At 46.1% G+C, this 20,498-nt stretch overlaps 1 long non-coding RNA gene and 1 other non-coding gene across 7 annotated transcripts in view; one reads left to right on the top strand and one right to left on the bottom strand.

The window, feature by feature from the left end:
* Window positions 1-20,498, top strand: part of LOC107034297 (uncharacterized) — a 127,318-nt gene that overhangs the window by 63,731 nt on the left and 43,089 nt on the right. For 3 of the 6 annotated variants that reach the window (XR_012077359.1, XR_012077360.1, XR_012077361.1), the window contains exon 9: window positions 252-392. This is a non-coding gene — a long non-coding RNA (uncharacterized lncRNA). Of the gene's footprint in view, window positions 1-251; window positions 393-5,023; window positions 5,089-5,896; window positions 6,047-20,498 lie in introns of those variants that run through there. The other 3 variants (XR_012077363.1, XR_012077358.1, XR_012077362.1) reach the window with 2 other exon arrangements.
* Window positions 10,549-10,678, bottom strand: LOC116282394 (small nucleolar RNA SNORA31). The gene has a single exon (XR_004191909.2). It is a non-coding gene; the product is annotated as a small nucleolar RNA SNORA31 (small nucleolar RNA).

Genomic DNA, 20,498 nt, shown 5'->3' with positions numbered 1-20,498 from the left:
TCCTATATCTGGCATCCCAGAATTCACTTTTAAGATTCTCACTCCCAGGAGACTGCTGGATATCTACTCAGCTTCTGAGATACTATGCAGCTATCTCACATGTTTGTTTACAAATCTGCAAATACCTGCAGGGAAAAATGTGACCCGTTCTCAGATTCACATGAATGTACCTCTTTTATCTTGGTGACCTTGGCCTCTCAAGTCTGTGCTGCCCTGGTAACTTTTCTTTGTGTTCAAACTTGCTTTTCTAGTTGTTTTTGGTGAAGAGGCTGGTATGATACAAGCTCATCCACCGTATCCAGAGGAAAAGCAAAGAGCATGGACTTTGGAGCCAAATTTCCAGGATTCAAACCTTAACTCCATCGCTTACTTGTCCTGTGATCATCAACAAGGTATTAACTTTTTTTGAGCCTCATTTTTCTAATCTCTGAACTAGTGATGCTAATAGTAGCTACCTTATAGAGTTATTGTGATGATTTATCCAGTATATAGAATAACCTTCATTGTTCTGGCCTCCACTGTTTCAGTTGTTGTTATTATTACTGCTTTGAAGGTAATCCCTTTTTTCCCCTGTTTTTTAAGGTTTTTCTTTGAATTGTCTCTTGGCAGTTTTACTCTGATGTGCCAAAGGTGTGGGCATGGTTTTCTTTGCATTTATCTTGCCTTGGCTTCTTAGCATTTCTAACATCATATATACTTAAAAAATATATGGTATGCATCCTAGAAAAGTACCTGGAATCCAAAAAATGCTATGTTGTTATTTGCTCTTATTATTTTTACTTGACTTGTATTGTGGAACACAATGGGGTGGCTGGTCAATGGGCCAGTCACACGTGGGTTGGTAAAAGAATTTACCAGAGATAAAGGAGGAGAATGAAAAAGAAGTTTATTAGGGTACACTGCCATAGACAATAGCAGGCCACACTGACAAGGGGTGCCTGTGTGAGCACTGAGGGCCGGTTGTTGGGGTCTTTTATAAGGTCGGGTCACAATGTGCCTGATTGACTTGTGCACAAGAGTCTGGTTGGTTGTAGATGAGGTAAGAGGTTTAGGATCCGTGAAAGGTGGTGAGGTTTGACTCTGATAAGGTGGGCTGAAACAAGCCAGCCTGAGCTATTGTGAGATTAGGCATTTCCTACAGCTATTAGTTTGTTAGGGCAAACATGGCCAGTAAAGAATGTACTTTATCTGTTGAGGGATCACAGGCAGGCATCTGTGAGCCCAGGAATGGGGATCATTGGACTTTGAAGGATGTCAGTTGGCTTGACAACCTGGTCTTCTTTCCAATCGGTGTGGTTTTTTTATATAAGTATATTCAGTTTACAATGTTGTGTCAATTTCTGGTGTACAGCAAAATGCTGCAGTCATACATGAACATACATAGGTTCGTTTTCATATTCTTTTTCACCATAAGTTACTACAAGATATTGAATATAGTTCCCTGTGCTTTATAGTATGAACTTGTTGTTTATCGGATTTTGTGGGAATCCCATATTTCGAAGTGAGAGACACTCTGCCAGAGTTTAGTAGGTGTTCTGTGCGATTCAGTAGGTTTGTAGGCGTAATTCTTGGTGTATTTGTGGGAGAGGGCGAGCTGTGAGTCTCTCTACTCCGCCATCTTGGCACCTCCCTCGGGAATTGACTCTTTAGGTAGCCAAAAGTGCTGTCTTAAACACACACACACACATACACACACAAACAGGATGAAATGATAGTGACAGGGAGGATTTGCTGCCTGACAGCATGAACCAACCAGCTGTATTTCTCCTGAGCCAACAGGATGGTGGGTTCTCAGACTCTGTGATTCAGGATGCTTTCCTGGGCCACCTCTCTGTGTAGACAGGGAGCAAGAATAAGTGACATGAGGTTTAAGATAATAGTAATTGCATATACTTCAGGGAAACAGGTCTTTCAGCTCTAGTGATGGGAGTATAAATTGGTTCAATTTTTCTTGAGGCACATGGGCAGTGTGAATCAAAAGTCTTACAAATATTCCTACACTTTGACCCAGCAATTCCACTTCTAGGAGTATGTTCTAAGGAGATAGTTGGATGAGGGCACAAAGATCTATGTATATTGACATTCATTATAATTTTGTGCACAATAGTGAACTGAAAACAACCAAAACGCCCAGCAGTTAGGTATTAGAGAATAACTAGGGGTACCTTCATGGAATACTATGCAGCTATTAAAAAGGGCACTGCTACTCCTTCATATTTATTGAAGTGGAGAGAGGTTTATAATATTTTAAGTGAGAAAAGCAGGTCCTAGAACTACATTCACTGTGCATTCACTGTGATCCTATTTTATTTATTTCAGTAAATTTTCTTTCTCCCTGACCTTTACTGAAGATGACTTCATGCTAAGACTGCATCATGTGGGTGGCCCCATTTTACACAGATTACTGCCACAGAGTAGCTTATTACTACCAATAATTTACTTCATATAAATTACTTTGGATAGTGTCTGACATATAGTAGGTACATAGAGGTAGAAAAAGTAAATATTTCCTTCAGAAAGTCTCCTAAACTGTTAAAGAGAGTATCTCTGTGGAATGGTTTAGCATTTTGATAGAATAGAAAGAATGATACAAAAATTGGCAAAATTTGGTGGCCAGAAAGCATGTAGTTGGTATGATCTTAATTTTGAAAAACACCGTACATGCCCCTAGAAGGAAAGTCTGTAAGGATATAAACAAAAACGTTAGCAGTGTTTAAGTAATGTTGGATTATGAATGATTTTTATGTCCCCCCCCTTTTTTTGCTTTAATACACCCAACTTCATGTGATGAAACAGACTGTCTTTATTACTGTATTTCTCTTCACTCAAAGTCTTAAAAAAACAGACTTTACTTACTGATATAAAATAAAACAATAACTTGTTGGTTGGCTGAGAATTGCTAGAAATTAATAAATAGTTTGGAAATTATTTAGTAAATTCTAATTACTTAGCAAAAGTAATTAAAATATTTATAAGCGAACACCCATAAAACACCACCAAGCAAATACATTACTCAATAAATGGTTTAATTAGTATTTCATTACTGGAAATTAATCTCAGTAACCAAACATTACTACAAATTACATGTAGGATGGACAACTTATTTTACTGCTATTAATGATTTCAATTACGAAGTTTGTGCAAGTCTAATTCCCTCCCGCGTCTCCCGCCCTCCCCCTGCACCCACCCAGGTGAGTTCCCGCACACCAGGCAGAGTTAGGACGCTTGGGGCTGGTCTGACACCTTCCACATGGTTGGAAGTCCCAGATTAACAGTTTCCCTCAGCTTATTTCCCAGTTGTCTTACTGAAATACTAGCCCTGGGTGCCTCTTAATCAGCTGGAATCAGACTCCAGGGGCTGGTGGGCTTCTTACCACAGATATACTCTCCTCTGGAGTCTTCTAAATCACTTGGCTGCAAGGCTCGTCTCTTTCCCCATGTCTGTGCCAAGGCCTTTCTGGCACCAGTTTGCAATCCTGGTTCAGCTCTCAGGTTGGGCTGGTGGGAGCTGGGCCAGGCTACTGCTAAAGTTATAAAAGGACAGCTTCTTGCAGATTAGAAAAAAGGAATCCTTTCCTCCAGACAGATGCAGTTTCATGCGAGGGTGGATTTCAGCCCCAACGTGCTCCTTTCGCAGGTTCCCCAGGGAACAGACTCTGAGCCTCGAGATTTGCGTGCAGGACTCTTATTGAGGAGTGCTCTCAGGAACAACCCCCTTAAGGGAGGGACGGAAGTAAGACTGGGTAGAGGGACAAGTTGGACGACAACCTCACGGGAAGCTCTAAAGCTGGGATGCTTCAAAATGCCCTGGATTGAGGCAAGGAGGAGGGCAGGCCTTTGTCATGTCAAATGAGCAGACAGCAGATCAGACATCACTCTAGGGAGTGACTTGCCTCTCTTTGGCTGAGGATGTCCTGGAGAGAGACTCAGCTGCCAGCCATTAACTCTTCAACACTCCCAGCATCTAGAGGAATGAATGTCTTGGTTCTGAGGGAGGAAAATGGGCAGCACACCAGCATCCACTGTAGTCCCCTTGTGTCATGGACAACCTGAGCAACCACACGTAAAAGCCCTTCTGGGGATGGGCTGAGGCCATGAGTTGAATGGGCGTGAGTTGTCCCATTGTTCTCCATTGTTTTGCTGAGGCTGGGATGAGTCTTGCTTCTGGAGTTAGGGTGGGTCCTCACTTAGGTACCAGCTGGGATTTATGCCTGGACTGTAAGCTCCATGAGGGCAGGTCCGTGTGTCATGGTATTCCCCAGAACTTAGCACAGTTCATGGCTCCATTAACGTTTGCTGATTAAACCTATAGTAGTAGAGACAAACTCAAATGCATTAATATAAGCTACGTCACACTTGATGAAAGGAAATACATATCCTCTGATCTTGGAAGGGTCAGGGGAAACTTCCTCCAAGAAATAACACTTGAGCTGAGACCCAAGGGATGTGTAAGAGTGAGCCAGGCAGAGTGGGGTGGGGGCAGGGGGCTTCCCAAACCTCATAAGATACGTGTTTACCTTGGCCACCTCCTGAGCATGTCTTAGGGTAGGGCTGGGAGGCACACAGAGAAGACCTAAGCTATCACACTCACTGAATTTCTTCTGTTATCTGTTGCTGAAGTGTATCCTTTGTCCTTATTATAGCCTTATCTTGTATAAGATTCGTGTGTCAGAGAGCTTCTTGACCCTCTGTCAGGCTGAGGCAGCATGAATGTGCCTGAACCTGGAAGGTGTTTTCTGGAATGAGAGATACAGGCATGGTGTCACAGCTGGAGGTGGGGGTGCAGGTCACCCTGGGCCGCCCCTGGGGCATCACACATGGGGATGTCCTGTGTTGTGGAGGAGCCGAGGCTGGAAACAGCTGGGCTGCACCATATCTAAACTCTTCCTTCCTATTTGTCCTCAATCTGGGTCCTGCCCCTGCCTTCGCTATCCGGGCCTGTCTCCAGATTCCTCACTGCCCCAGAACCACATTCTGCTCATTTCTCTTCCACTCCTGCATATGCATCCTCCTCTTTCTCCAGGACCATCGCTCCACTCAGATGACCCACCCGTAGCCCCTCCAGGGAACACCGGTCAGCGACTCCAGGTCATACTGAACTCACCCCTTTCTGCGTTTCTATAGCCTTAAGCTGTAGATTCTTTAGGGTAGAGGCTGGTTCCAAAACCCTGGGCTTGCTATTATGCTTGGTGGAGAGCAAGGAGGTAGGGGGAGGCTGGGGGACAGGAGAAGCCCTGAAGGAAGACCCAGTATGCCTGTCCCTGCCATGACACCCTGGTTGACACCAAGCAGTGTGAGCAATGGCTGGGACGACATCAGCCAGGTGTGCTGTGAGCGGTGCTGCGGCCTGGCTTCTGCTGGTGGTGGCGATGGCAGGATGGGGAGGGAGGGAGGAAGATGGAAAGTTCATGTTTATCACGTCTGGGACTTTGCCTGCCTCGTCCTTAATCAGCCTACAGCTAATTAGCTGCCTCCCCCCAGCTGATAGAACACCATTAATCACCACCGGAGAAGGCTGAGGTCAGCGGGCCTCCCGCTGGGAGATTCCTGGCTCCTTGGGCGGGCTCTTCTTGCCTGGGGCACTGAGAGGGTGCAGGAGCTCCTCTGGGGTTGTGGGAGGGGGCCCCGTGCCAGCTGGGGTGATTGTAGGAAGAAAGGTGTAGCATCTTCCTCTTTGCTTCAACATTCTGAGATTTTGCTTGTGGTGACAGTGTCAGCCTCAGACAGAAGGCTCACTTGCCCAGACCTGCAGCCATGTGTCACAGTTCAGACCAGTGGGAAATAAGCTGAAACCTTTTGGGGGCTCTTAGGAAGGCTTTTCCTTTGCTGATAAAAGGTGTTGGATGCTGCTGGTACTGCCCCTTCTTGCCCTTTCTCCTTTCTGGCTTGAATTCAGACTTGAAGGCAGCCATCAGCCTCTATGAGGGAAAGACCAAGAGAATGGCCATGACGCCAGCCGTGAGCTGATAAACCAGTGCCAGTAACTGTCCTACCTCCAGAATTCTGTCAGCTGAAAATAATAAATCTCTATTCGTTTAGTCCACCATAGGTTGGTATTCTGTTACCTGCAACTGAATACACTTCTAACTAATACACAGGGGAGCTCTGGATGATGCTAGCTTGACTACAGAGAGCAACATGGTGTTGCCAGAGAACAGGTCCTTGCCTCACACAGGAAAGAATTTCAGAGCGAGGCATAGTGAAGAGAAAGCAAGTTTATTTAGAGAGATACACACTCCATACAGAGTGTGGTCTATCTCAGAAGGCAAGAGAGAGAGTGACTATAAGGTGGTTACTCAGAAGGGAGAGCAGCTTAGGAGATACACACTCTGTAAGCAGGGTGCGGGCCATCTCAAAGGGCAAGAGGGAAAGAGGCTGAGAGGTATGGGGCTGTTTACTTTAAAGTAAGTAGATACACACTCTGTAGACAGAGTGTGGGCCGTCTCAGAAGGCAAGAGAGAGAGTGACCATGAGGTATGAGGTTGGTACTTTTTATGGGCTCAGTAATTTCATATGCAAGTAGGAAGATTATTCCAACTATTTTGGGGAAGGGGCAGGGATTTCCAGGAATTAGCCCCCCTTGCCCATTTTTTGCCCTTTTATGGTCAGCCTAGGAACTGTCATGGCACCTGTGGGTGTGTCATGAGGCTCAAGGTCTACTGGAAGTCAAGTCTTCCACCATCTTGGTTCTAACCAGTTTGTCCTGTCCTTAGTTGCTGTGTCATTCCTTCAGTGGCTGTGCCTCACCTCCTTCCCTCTTGTCCCAGTGGTGCCCAGAATAATCCAGGCATTCCTGGGCCTCAGCAGCCAGTAGGCACAAGTGAGGTTATAGTACCCAAATGCCACCAGCTCTGCCCCCTCCTCCAGTCCTTCATCCATCTCTTAAAGTCTTATTCTCTGACCCTTTTTAGCCACTTATATTATTAAGAAAGTATCTGGATGTGACATTGATGTATCAGTCATGTTAAGCTCTGTGAAATGGAGTGCCTGGTAAGTCAAACTAGATTTTTTGGCAAATAAGTAACACCTCTTCTCTTAGTAATGCATCATTTAGGTAAGGAGGCAAACATATTGCTTTGGGAAAAGGGTGTATTAAGGAATATTGTGATTCTAAGGTTTTAAAGAGCTGGTCACAGAGATGGGATATTTGCATATGGGAAGACTGAGGTCACGTTCCTGACTAACTCTTTCCTTTTGGGCTTTAAGATGACTAGAGCCTTTCTGGTGAAGTGAGTTGGGCCTCTCTAGATCCCTTGGTAAGAAAGGATAGAAAGGACCCCACAGGAGAACCTCACCATCAGGAAATGGGAAACTGAATAGGTGAACCAAGCTGATACCAGGCTTAGATGCTTGTTAGGGAGGTTGGTACCCACCAAGCAGCTGGCAGGGCCAAGACCTTCTGACCCAGACACTCTGGTGGAGGTCATGCTGCGGGAGCAATGGCTGCACGTAAGAGTGTGAAATAAAAGAGCTGTAGCCTAGAGCCCAAATGTGGGGCCCTGGTGTGCGTGTCCAATGTTGGATCAGCAAAGGCAGCACTGAGCCGTGGATGTGGAGGTGCCCAACTATGCAGGACCAGTTTTCAACAGCGACCCCTTGTGGCAGAAGGCTGGTAAGACTGTTCAGTTCTGTCTCCTGCTGGCTTTTAAAGACAGGGCAGACCCTGATGCACTGAGTAAGCCACTCCAGTCCTTGGGCAGCTTGGGAAAGGGGAGGGGAGGAAGACCTTGAGAGCAAAGAGGTAGCACAGCGCAGTGGTTAGGAGGAGGGACTCTGGAGTCAGACTGCTCAGTTCAAGGTTCTGCTTTCCTGCTTCCCTGGCTGGGCTTCATGGGCTGCAGGCCTGTACAGTCTCACAGGGCCTGCCGTCAACAGATCCCATCCTGGGCTTAATGCTTGGTGTCTTGAAAGTCTTCATAATTTTTTAATAAGGACACCCTCCCCCTCCTCCATTTTCACTGCTCAGGCCCCTGCCAATTAAGTAGCCAGTCCTGCTTGGGCAAATTACTTCTCTATGCCACAATTTCCCCAGCTGTAAAATGGGTTAAAAAACAAACATGCCTCAGAGAGTTGTTGTGAGCATTAAATGTGTTATATTCATCAAGTCCTTAGCACAGGGTCGGGCATGTAGTAAGCTCTACGTAAGTGTTAGCCACTGTCATCATTCCTGTTAATTTAGGCCGATGAGGACTCCAGCAGTTAATCTGCAAAACACAGACATGAGTTTGTTTGTGTCTCCAGCTAGTGAAGCAGACCAGATCAAGCACATGGGGAAACAATGCAAGGAGAGGAAAATGTGACCCCTGGACTTACTTCTCATATAAGATGAGATGCCTCATTAAGCCCACATCCATCTGGGCCCACAGGGATGACAAGAGAGGAGAAGGCCGGGGCCTGAGAAGTGTGGAGTCAAGGCCAGCCTTCTACTGCTGGCAGCAGAAGTCAGCCGGCTTGGCTTGGAGGGGCAGGCTGGGGCACCTCCGGAAGCAGCCTGTCTCCTCCCCACGGGGTCAGGCTGAGGGGCAGGCTGTCGTCAGACGCAGGTCCTGCTGCCCCTCCTCTCGGATGAGACACGCTGTCAGGGAAGGACGGCCCAGCCTCAGCCTCCGCTCCAGCCTGGGCTCATCTTACACTTACAGACCCAGATCAGAGGATAGGATGCTGTGACAAGCCCAGCTCACTGAAAGTGCTCAGCTCAATGAATCCTCCAAAACTGAACACCCTCAGTTTGAGAAGCAGGCCATGCCCACAAGTCAGGAAACTCCCAGCCGTGAGTTGCTCCCAGTTACTCTCTCCTCCCCGCGTCAACCACTCTCCTGAATATTATTTTTTTTAACCATTAGATTTCAATTTTCCAAATTTTTTGTTTTGAAAACATTTTAATTTACAAACTAAATTGGAATAATAGAATAGGAGCACCCATCTACTCACTGAGATATACCAATTGTTAACATTTTGCTACATATTCTCTGTCTGTCTGTCTCGCTTTCTGTCTCTCTTTTTTCTCCCCCATCCCCATAGACACAATTTTCTGAGCCACTTGAGAGTTATTTGCTGTCATTGCGACACTTCATCCCTAAATATCTCAGCACACATCCTAAGAACAAGAGCATTTATATAGTGCAATTGTCACAATAAAGAAATTTAACATGGCTACAATATCATTATATAATGTACAGTTGATATTCATATCTTCCAATTACCCAATATTATATGATTACATGTATATAATTATATGTATAATTCTATAATATATATAAATCTATAATCCAAACCATTTGCATTTAGTTGTATTTCTCTTTCATCTTCTTTAATCTAGAATGGCTCCTCTTTTTTATTTTCTTTTGTCTTGATAATTGACCTTTTTTTGAGAGTACAGGCAGGTTTTCTAGAATATCTCTGAGTTTGGATTTGTCAGATTATTTCCTAATGTTCCAATGTGCATCCTCACAGCCAGTTCAGCCTACTGTTGGTGATGACTCATCCCACTGGAAGGAGACCTGAGGCTGTGCTTTGTAGGGCTGGGACTGCATTATATTCTCTGATGAATTCCAAGCTTAGCCAGGGCCAAACCCAGAGCAAGGGTCCAAAATTGTTTATTGAATAAATGAATGAATGATTGTTTTATAGACAAAGATTACCATGCAGTCCATGGACCACTGGCATCAAAATCACCCAGAAAGCTTGTCAGAAATACATTTCCATGGGCCCCACTGCCAACCCCCAAACCTGCATCTCTGTTGATGGGACCTGAGGATTTCTATGTTAGTCAGGTTTTCCTAATATCCTGATAGGGAAGATTAAGTGAAAAAAGCACATTTCAGAACGGTGTGTGCATAATTCTGTATGTCTCTTTCTCTGTATTTTAAGATTATGAATCATATATAGAATTACAGTTTCGGGAAGAATGTTAGAACTGTTAACAATAGTTACCTCTCAGGAGTGGAGCTGGGGGCCTGGAGAAGGAGAGGAGGACTTTACCTTTACCTGCTGCACCTTAGAAATGACACAAGTGATCACTTAATACATTCTTTTGTGTAAAAAATTAAACCCTACAGATAAGTAGAGTAATTAAATAACTTATTACCCAAACTGAGCACCTGTGAGAGTGAAAGACAGTACTGTTATTAGTTACATCAGCAACAGATAAAACAGAGGCCATTCTGTGCAAACCTGGACAAGTGGTCACCCTGCCCAGGACAAAGTCCCCTTTGATCACCTCCCATCCTGCTTACGGCCACCCCCAATCCTGGGTAACCACTGTAACCAGTTTGATGCATATTTTACAGACCCTTTTAGTACAATATGTAGCCATTGAAAGCACCTGTCTGAGAGTTTCTCTTTTTATGTAATCGATATCACACTAAGTATATCAGCATGCAGGTTGTCTTTTTTCACTCCACATTCTCTGTCTTGGAGATATAGCCATGTCCAGCCCACGTGGGTCTCCTTCATTCCTTTTAACTGCTGTAGAGCATTCCACATGTGAGTTTTTTCCCATTCTTTTGTGGATGGATATTCGGGTTCTTTCCAATTCTTTTTTTCCCTCCCTGTATTCCCGCATTCAATCTAGGCTTTCACAGTCAGACAGAAAGTCCAAGGATACTTTTTTCTTGCATCTGTGGTGGAAACCTTAGCAGCAGACAGTATGTGCTCCAGGCCTGGCAAATTGATGCATGTTTCCAATGCTTTCGAATGACTAACCATGCAAATGATCACGATGACAGTGATACTGTCCCAACAGTGGAACAATCTAGCCTTCATCAGAAGTCAGTCTAAAGTTAAAAAATTCTCAGAGAATGAGATTTTTGAGGAGTGCCTGGATTTATAAGCAAGGTCCCACACCAGGCCTGAGGATCCTCCAGTTTCCCTGTTCAGGGTAGGTGTGGGGATTCAGAGATACGACTCTCCCCAGCTTCACCATCAGAGACTCAGAATGCCCTTGGCCTCTCCAGACCATTCCTGCAGTTGATGTCCAGCAGAACTCCCGTCCCCAGGCCTGACTCCTGCCTCACTGCTCATCCTCTTCTCCACTTGCCTCTACTGTTCACAAGGCTCTTTCACTCACCTGGGGTGACGCTGGCTATGGTGGAAAGAGCCAGACAGACTGTTCAAGTCCCTGTTCCACCACTGACCGGCTGTGTGGCCTGGAGTGTATCGCTTTCGCTCTGTGGGTCTCCAGGTCTTTATTTGTGGAATGGGGCAATATTATCCACTTCCTGGGCTTCGGAGTGCTTAGGTGGAATAACGGAACAGGTCACGTACATGCCTGGGTCACCACCAAGAGGTGGTGGTCATTTCTGTAAGTGGTCGTTTCAGTCCCCTTTCCCTTGTCCACCATGACTTTGTGTGGATTAGTGTCACTGTGAAATTGAAAGGTCTGAAGGTGCTCCTGAGGATGGAGATTGTATCATCTCCTGCTTTGGTACCATCTGTGCCCCTTTCAGGTCCTGGCATAGATTTGGGGCACACTTGGGTGTCCAAGAGGGAGGGAACAATGCAAGGAGGCTCTCTTTATTCAGGGTCCTGGGAGGCTATCCAGAGAAAGACAGAGAAACAAGGCCCTGCCCCTCGGATAGATACTTGGCTTGTGGGGTTTTTCAGTCTGATGGGGTATTTGTTCCTAATTCTGGCAACTCCTGTTTGATGGAAGAGACCTCCTCTGCCTCCAGGGGACTTCCTAGTTTGACGGGAGGGATGTGGTCAGTACTCCCTGAAGCGCCTAGCCTGATAAGGGAGACGTGATCGATTCTCAGGGCAGTTTTCAGACTGATGGAGGAGACATACATCTGGGGAGCCTTCCTGACCGTCATTGAAGGTTTCCATTTTGCACGAACCTTTCTTACAGCAGCCTTTCCTTACATGTACATGCGTGCTGCTCTCTCTACTGGACTGTGAGTTTCATGGAGGTAGAACTGATATCTTATCTTTGGGATCTTTTGTCCCAGCTTGTTCCTGGGCATCCTGAGGGACATGTGAAGATTGATCACGTTCTCAGGGGCTCCCAAGAGTCGGGTTCTCAAGGGGCCAACAAAGCAATCCAGAGAATGAGAGTGAGTCATCAGAGGAGGGGATGGCGAGGGGTAGCCTGGGACTGGGGCCTGCCCTCCCACCCTCTCTCCACTCCCTTTGGAAAGCCACTGCGGCTCCATCTGTGGCATCTCAGAGGAGCACCCCCCCTAACTTCTCTCCCCAGGGGAGCTGGGTGCTGAGGTGGGCACCTCTGTCTGGGTAGGAGAGGAGACACATCAGACACGGAGCTGGCAGGCAAGTCAGAACTGCTGGTTAAGTGGCTTTAAAGTAGTGGCCATTTATAAGTTAATGAAAGAGAAAATAGGCACATTATACACACAGATTTATCCTTAATGAGGGGAAAAGGCATTGTTTACTGATGTTCAGTTCTAATTATCCACGCACAAGGCTAGCTTTTCTCCAGCAGTGCCTTGTGCTCCCATTCTGCTCTCTTCCACCAAGTTCCTTTTACCCCTTCAGTACCCAGCTGGGCACCAACTCAACCCTCAAAGCATCAGTTGCCAGTGCTGCCTGAGGAGCCAGTTCCTGAGTCTGTAGGGCCTTTGACTCCAAGACTCCTGGCAGCTGCTTGTGTCCTCTGCTCTCTTCAGCTGGTTGGCCAGGTGGAGGACAAGGCCGCCAGTGCCCTCAGGGCAGCCTCCATTGGAGGGAGGCAGAGCTCGAGGATGACTGCTTTTCTGTGGAGTGGACTGCAGGGTAGCAGGAAGGACCCAAGAGTGGAGACCGATGGAGGGTGGGCTGCCTGCAGGGGACTCCCCAGGAGGCAAGGGCTCAGGAGCACCACCTGCCAATCCCATCCTTTATGGTTTCTGTGAAACTGTCAAGAAAGGAGAAGAGGGAGGGTATTGCTCAGTGGTAGAGCCTGCTCAGCATGCACGAGGTCCTGGGTTCAGTCCCCAACACCTCCATTAAAAACAAACAAACAAACAAACAAACCTGATTACCTCCCCCGAAATAAAAATAAATAAATAAATATAAGAAGGAAGGGGGCTCCACTGGGAAAGGTCAACAGCAAGGTACATCCCAAGGGGTACCTCCCTGAAGCCACTGCTGAGGTTGCATTTCATCCATTTCTCACTTTAGCATCTGCACACATGAGGTGGCTCTGGGATAAACGGATAACCGGCCACTGCCCCATAGGCTCTTCTTTTATCCCCAGGTACTGGCCCTTATCTCAGCCTGCTAGATGCTGCTTATCCTCAGTGGGGAGATGAATTAGCAGTAAGGATGAGGGTGGGACGTGCATGACTACTACCGGAGTGAGGTCACAAAGCCTGCTCTGCTAGGGAAGTGGGTGAGGAGAGAGGAAGCTGAAGGAGTTACACACAGGTGGGCGTTGAAGTGGGGAGATGGCTCGGTCAATGGCACACCCTCATCATCAGGGGCACACTTGAGCTGCCTTGAGGAGCCCAGCCTGGGAGGGAAGGTGGCTCTCCCTTGAACTTTCTGGGTAAGTCACAGGCAGTAGTTGCTCATGCTGAGTGGGCCTTCACCGCTCTGCCCAGGGGTGGGGCCAGGAAAGCGTGGCTCAGGCTCCTTACAGGTTGTTACACTGGACAGGAATACACACAGTAACCCTGCAGCACGATTCTGAGGGTTTGATGGGAAAACTTCGTGATTGATTGAATGGGCTGTTGAACAACTTTAAACCAATATGTTAAAAAATGTAGATAAAATGGACAAAGTCCTAGAAAAACACAAATGACCCAAACTGACAAAAGGATAGAAGGCCTAAATCATCCTATAACTATGGAAGCATCTGAATCCTTAACTACAGATGTCCTCACAGAGAAAACTCTAGGCTCCAACAGCACCCCTTCCTGTGACAGTTACCAGGCATTTGCTTCTATTAATAAAGCTAGGACTTCAATCCGCAATCACCTCCTTATGCCTGTTTTCTATACATTAAGACCTGGAAAGAGGAGAACTATGTTTTAATCCTCCCTCCTACCCTCAACCCAGAAGAAATGTCCTGCAGCATCTTTTTTCATAAGCACCTCCTACTTATTTGCAGGTTTGAGTGGGCAACCAGAGGGCCTTTTATGAGAATATGTATTAAGGGTCTATGTGCCAGACAGGTTGCCTCTGTTGATATTATTTAATCTACACAAGCATCCTGCAAGACAACTTTATCTTCATCTGAGGTTCAGAGAAGTGGACTGACTTGTCCAAGTCGCAGGGTCAGTGCAAGGCCACCTGACTCCAAAGGCTGTTCCTGGCCCACTGGATCACAGTGCTGTCAGAACCAGGCCGCCCCTTCCTCAGGGAAAGGCAGGTCATAACTGAGTCCTCTCCCCACCCCACATACCAGCCCCCATCCCCAGCTCTCAGCATCTAGGTCGGTGTTCCAGGTCCCTCCCACCCTGATTCCAGTGCTTGAGACTTTCTTCAGAGGGTCAATGACCCTCTTACAAAGCAGCCCCTAGGACTGAACCCAGCACTGAAAGGCATGGTTGGCTATTCTGGTTATCTATTGCTCGGTTAAAAATTACCCCAAACTTAGGGGTGTGAAGCAATTACTTATTATGCTTATAGACGCTGTGGCTCAGGAGTTCAGATCAGGTACAGCAAGGATGCTTGGACTCTGCTCCATGATGTATGAGCCTCAACTGGGAGATTCAAAGGTTGCAGGTTCAGGGCTGGGAACATTCCCTCTTATGTCCGATGGCTGGTGCTGGCTGTTGGCTGCAACCTTTGCTGGGACTCTACGTGTGAGCTCCCAAGGCAGCTGTGGCTTCCCCACAGTATGGTAGCTAGATTCTCATGAGAGGGAGCCAGGTGAAAGCATAGTGCCTTTTATGACTAGCTTTGTTAGTTTTGCAGCATCATGTCTGCAACAATTTATTTGTTAAGTTGCCACAAAGCCCTGCTTGATTTCAAGGGGAGGAGAAATGGACTTCACTTCTTGAGGGGAGAGGTCAGGGCTCTAGAAGAGCAGATGGGACTGGAAATATTACTGTGGTCATTTTCGGAAAATACACTGTGCCTCCTGGGCCCGGCTTAGAGGAAGCTCTCCAACCAGGAGGACCTGAGAGGTGCCCGTGATTTCCAACATGATTCATTCACCCAGCACAGTGTTCACCATGTGCCAGGGGCTGCTGCCCTGACTGGCCCCTACCTGCACAGCCTTTCAGCCCCACCCCAAGTACTTCTCCTGAGGTCCTGAGAGGTTTGATCCAGATGAGGGAACTCTGGGCTTAATTCTCTCCATCCTTCTGGGAAACATTGTTCTGGGTCACTGTGGCTACAGCCAGAGGATAATTTCTCCCTCTGGGGGCTGCTGCTGAACTGAGGTTTTATACTTCCATTTCTGAACAAGAAGACATATTAAACAGTTTCTATTTATTGAAGAAAATAACAAGAAGTTGTTTTTTTGCTTATATGTAGCTCTTATTTTTGTGGCCTCCATGTGGTAAGTGGTTCCTCAGTAGGAAGGAGGCTCCTGCCCTTGGGTGAGATTCAGAAGTGAGAGACTCCATTTGTGAATTAGGTCCCTGGTGTGTAGAGGATGAAGCTGGTACAGTTCCTCTAACCCTTTTCTTTAGCACTGAGTATGGCTAGTATTACCGGTTCACTAGCTGTCACCCTGGAAAATGTGATGGTTGGGTCATGACAAGTTGAGGTATAGCCACTATAATAATCAGAGTAATAACCAAAATGTGTCATACTCCAGACTCTGGGCTGAGCATTTTTTACACTGTCCCATTTAATCCTCTTAACAGTACTCTGAAGAAGGTACTAAAATTGTTTTCACAGATGAGGAAACTAACTTACTAAGGTTCAGAGAAGTTAAGTAATTTTCCTAAGGATACACAGCTAGGAAATGGTAGAACTGGGTTTTGAATCTAGACCGTGGACTCCAGAGTCTGTTCTCTTAATGCTGGGCTGCTGTGCCATGCAGGTAGTAGGCCTGGTAGCTTAAGGGAGGGGCAGGAATCAGAGTACAGCAGGCTGGGTGTTGGGTCTCTCTTGGTTGGGTACCAAAGACTCGTTCTGATGCCTCAGTTTGCTCATCTGTAAATGGGGATAATACCTACCTGAGTGTGTTATGTAAAGCACCAGTACAGGACTCCAGACCCAGTGAGTGACCAGTGCGTGGCTGGGGAGCCCTCTTCCCTTTCTCCTTCTTCCATCATTTACTTGAGTTGCCCCTTAGAGGGGGCCTCCTTGCCGAGAAGTAGAGGGGTGGACATGATGGCTTGCCCATGACTATTCTAAAATCCCTGGTTCCCTAAGCTTCTGCTGGATTTTGAGATTCCAATCCCTCTCACTGTGATTTTCATTGGGAGAACTTTAAATGATTTTATAAAAACTGCAAATGTACAAGGTAATTGAGTCTTCTGTTTTATTACCCTGAGCTGCCTGGACCTTGCCTGGCCTCCTCCTCACTCACTGAGCCGCCGGAATAAAGTTGGAAGTGTTTGCACTGGTAATATATAGGACTTAATTAACCTGGCCTTTTATAGCATTTCCAATGGAGGATTGGAACGAACTTCCAGGCAGCTTGAGAAAAGGGAAGGGGGGCCTGGGGTGGGAGTGTGTATGTATGTACAACACTTGATGTTGTTTTTTTTCTTTCCTGTTCTTTTCTCCAGTACTTTAATCAGCGTTTAATGACCCAGCCTAAAATCCATCATTTGGACCCAGGCACTGGTGGGAAGGGGTGGAGGGGAAACCTGCCTTCTTCCCTCTGTCCCAAGCCCCACAGCCGGCTGTGGAGTGGTCAGTGAGTCTGGCCACACCAGCCTCATTCCTAGAAACTTCCAGCAGAGGCTAATCCAGCTCATCTCAGGCAGGAGATGGTGAATGGACGTTAACAAGTGGACTCTCTGGTTGGCCAATACCATTCCCTACTCAAAGGCAAACCAACCTAAGAAGGCTTCCATAGGGTCGTGTCCACACTTCTGGGACTCAAGGCCAAGTCACTTTCCTATCCTGCCTACCCCTCTCTCCACTGCTCCCCAACATTCCCACTCCTTTCCTCTCCTAGTGTGAAGCTGTTCCTGAGCTGGACACCCTTCTAAACCAGCCTAGGAAAAAGTAACTCAACTCAGACCTACCCTGGGCACAGGGGGTTGGGTTTATAACTGCCAAGGTAGCTTCAGGCCTTACAGCCGTTATTTTAGGGAAACTTCCAAGAGAGGGCAGTCAGGGTAAGTGCCTTTCACCAGCTGCCTGCTCAGACCATCGCTCCACAAACCATAGCTCATAAATCCTACCCTGACGCTGCCGAGTGGTTACATCATCCCAAACCTCATGCAACAATTCGATTTGGAAATAAAAAGGCAGGTGTTAATTGACTCACTCCCTCTGCCCCTTTGTGGTGCCCCTGACCCTCGATAGCTTTTAACCTCACAGTTAATAAAAGTTTGGGGCCCGGCCCCAGCACAGTTCCTCATTCATTCTTTCATAACGTCAGCAAGTTCTTACTGAGTGGCTATAATGCACAAGTCATTGACCAGTCCCTTAAGGGAGGGGGTTAAGTGGCCAAAGATGAGCAAGAAGCATTTTATGCCTGAAGAAAGCTTCCAGAGGATGCTCACAAATTATACAGGTTTAGGCAGCAGGTGCTCTGGGCCCCCAGAGAAAGCCTGGGTGCAGCCAGAGTTTTAGAAGCATCTCCAACTCTTGAGTTGACTGCTCTTGAGTTTATCTGCCTAGCATCCATCCCTCCTCCGAGAGCACCCAGATTCTCCTTTGGGGAACCCATATCTCTTCCACTAAGTAAGTCTCTGTGTTTTTTTTTAATTTTTTTTATTGGGTTATAGTCATTCTACAATGTTGTGTCAAATTCCAGTGTAGAGCAGAATTTTTCAGTTATATATGAACATACATACATTCATTGTCACATTCTCTTTCGCTGTGAGCCACCAGAAGATCCTGTATATATTTCCCTGTGCTACACAGTATAGTCTTGTTTATCTGTTCTACATTCTGAAATCCCAGTCTGTCCCTTCCCACCCCCCCCCATCCCCCTGGCAACCACGAGTTTGTATTCTGTGTCTATGAGTCTGTTTCTGCCTTGTATTTATGTTGTTGTGTTGTTTTTTTTTTTAGATTCCGCATATGAGTGATCTCATATGGTATTTTTCTTTCTGGCTTACTTCACTTAGAATGACATTTTCCAGGAACATCCACGTTGCTGCAAATGGCGTTATGTTGTCAGTTTTTGTGGCTGAATAGTATTCCATTGTATAAATATACCACATCTTCTTTATCCAGTCATCTGTTGATGGACAGTTAGGCTGTTTCCATGTCTTGGCTATTGTAAATAGTGCTGCTATGAACATTGGGGTGCAGGTGTCATTCTGAAGTAGGGTTCCTTCTGGATATATGCCCAGGAGTGGGATTCCTGGGTCATATGGTAAGTCTACTCCTAGTCTTTTGAGGAATCTCCATACTGTTTTCCACAGTGGCTGCACCAAACTGCATTCCCACCAGCAGTATAGGAGGGTTCCTTTTTCTCCATAGCCTCTCCAGCATTTGTCATTTGTGGACTTTTGAATGATGGCCTTTCTGACTGGTGTGAGGTGATACCTCATCATGGTTTTGATTTGCATTTCTCTGATAATTAGTGATATGGAGCATTTTTTCATGTGCCTATTGACCATTTGTATTTCTTCCTTGGAGAATTTCTTGTTTAGATCTTCTGTCCATTTTTGGGTTGAGTTTGTTTTTTTCTTATTAAGTCATATGAGCTGCTTATATATTCTAGAGATCAAGCCTTTGTTGGTTTCCTTTGCAGAAATTTTCTCTCATTCCGTAGGCTGTCATTTTGTTTTACTTGTGGTTTCCTTTGCTGTGCAGAAGCTTGTAAGTTTCATTAGGTCCCATTTGTTTATTCTTGCTTTTATTTCTATTGCTTGGGTAGACTGCCCTAGGAGAGCATTTTTGAGACGTATGTCAGATAACGTTTTGCCTATATTTTCTTCTAGGAGGTTTATTGTATCTTGTCTTATGTTTAAGTCTTTGATCCATCTTGAGTTGATTTTTGTGTATGGTGTAAGGAAATGTTCTAGCTTCATTGTTTTACATGCTGCTGTCCAGTTTTCCCAACACCATTTGCTGAAGAGACTGTCTTTATTCCATTGTATATTCTTGCCTCCTTTGTCGAAGATTAGTTGACCAAAAGTTTGTGGGTTCATTTCTGGGCTCTCTATTCTGCTCCATTGGTCCACATGTCTGTTTTTGTACCAATACCATGCTGTCTTGATGACTATAGCTCTGTAGTATTGTCTGAAGTCTGGGAGAGTTATTCTTCCAGCCTCTTTCTTTTTCTTCAGTAATGCTTTGGCAATTCTAGGTCTTTGATGGTTCCATATAAATTTTATTATGATTTATTCTAGTTCTGTGCAATATGTCCTGGGTAATTTGATAGGGATTGCATTAAATCTGTAGATTGCCTTGGGCAGTATGACCATTTTGACAATATTGATTCTTCCAATCCAGGAGCATGGGATATCTTTCCATTTTTTTGTCTTCTTTAATTTCCTTAATCAGTGTTTTATAGTTTTCCGTGTATAAGTCTTTCACCTCCTTGGTTAAGTCTCTGTGGTTTTGAATGGAGTTGAATGTCTAGGGTCCTCAAGGCTCAGCCTACGACTGGAGCTGGCTCATCAGAGCAGGTCAGCCCCCTGGCCACAGTGGTTAGTTCAGTGTTGGGCACGGGACTGGAGATGGGTTTATGAAAGCTATTGCTGCAACTGCTGGAAAGAAGCCCTTTTTTTCCATTAGGGTTGGCTAGAAGTAGGCCTGGAGCCACTAGCCGCCATCTTGCTGTCACACAGGAGCTGCTTCTTGAGCCTCAGAGTGAAGCCATCCCTTCACTCCCTCCTACAGAGAACCTTTAGCTCCTATATTGTCAGCCCCTCCACTCTGAGGGAACAGAGGTCAGAGTTGTTAGGAGCTGTGCTGAAGGACACACAGCAGTTGGTGTGATCAAGGGAGGGCCTGCGGCTTCAGGCCATGCTGTCTCCTGCACCAACAGGAACAGCTTCAGTTTTTATGTGTGTGTGTGTACTATTCCAGGTCCAACTGAACCTCTGTCTACCTTCAGCTAGTCTGTGCCCAGGAAGAATTTCGAGGAAAGCAGATCTGAGAGATAGAAAGGAAAGAATTGTTGAGGATGTTGGGTAACTGGATCCAGCCCTGTGTAAGTCTCGACAACCCCTGAACCCCAGTGAATGGCGCAAGTTTACCTCTGTTTACATTTGCATTTACATTTCAGTTTCCTTAGAATTTCTGTTTGTTATCTAGTCCCTGAGTTCCAAGCTTTCTAGGTACTGGGATCAATTGGAAATCACCCTGTCCATCCCCCGACTCTACAGGTGGGGCCAAGGAAACATAGGCTCCTTTTCACGGGCCCATTTGTGATAGAATCAGCATTTCACAGTCAGGCTCTGACCAGAGGGACTACAGCACATAATTTAAAGGCACTTTTTAAAAAGGCCTGCACTAGTGCCACC

Source organism: Vicugna pacos, chromosome 11 (assembly GCF_048564905.1).
Source record: "Vicugna pacos chromosome 11, VicPac4, whole genome shotgun sequence".
In the NCBI taxonomy this organism is placed as follows: domain Eukaryota; kingdom Metazoa; phylum Chordata; class Mammalia; order Artiodactyla; family Camelidae; genus Vicugna; species Vicugna pacos.
This window is presented reverse-complemented; position numbering and strand designations above follow the sequence as displayed.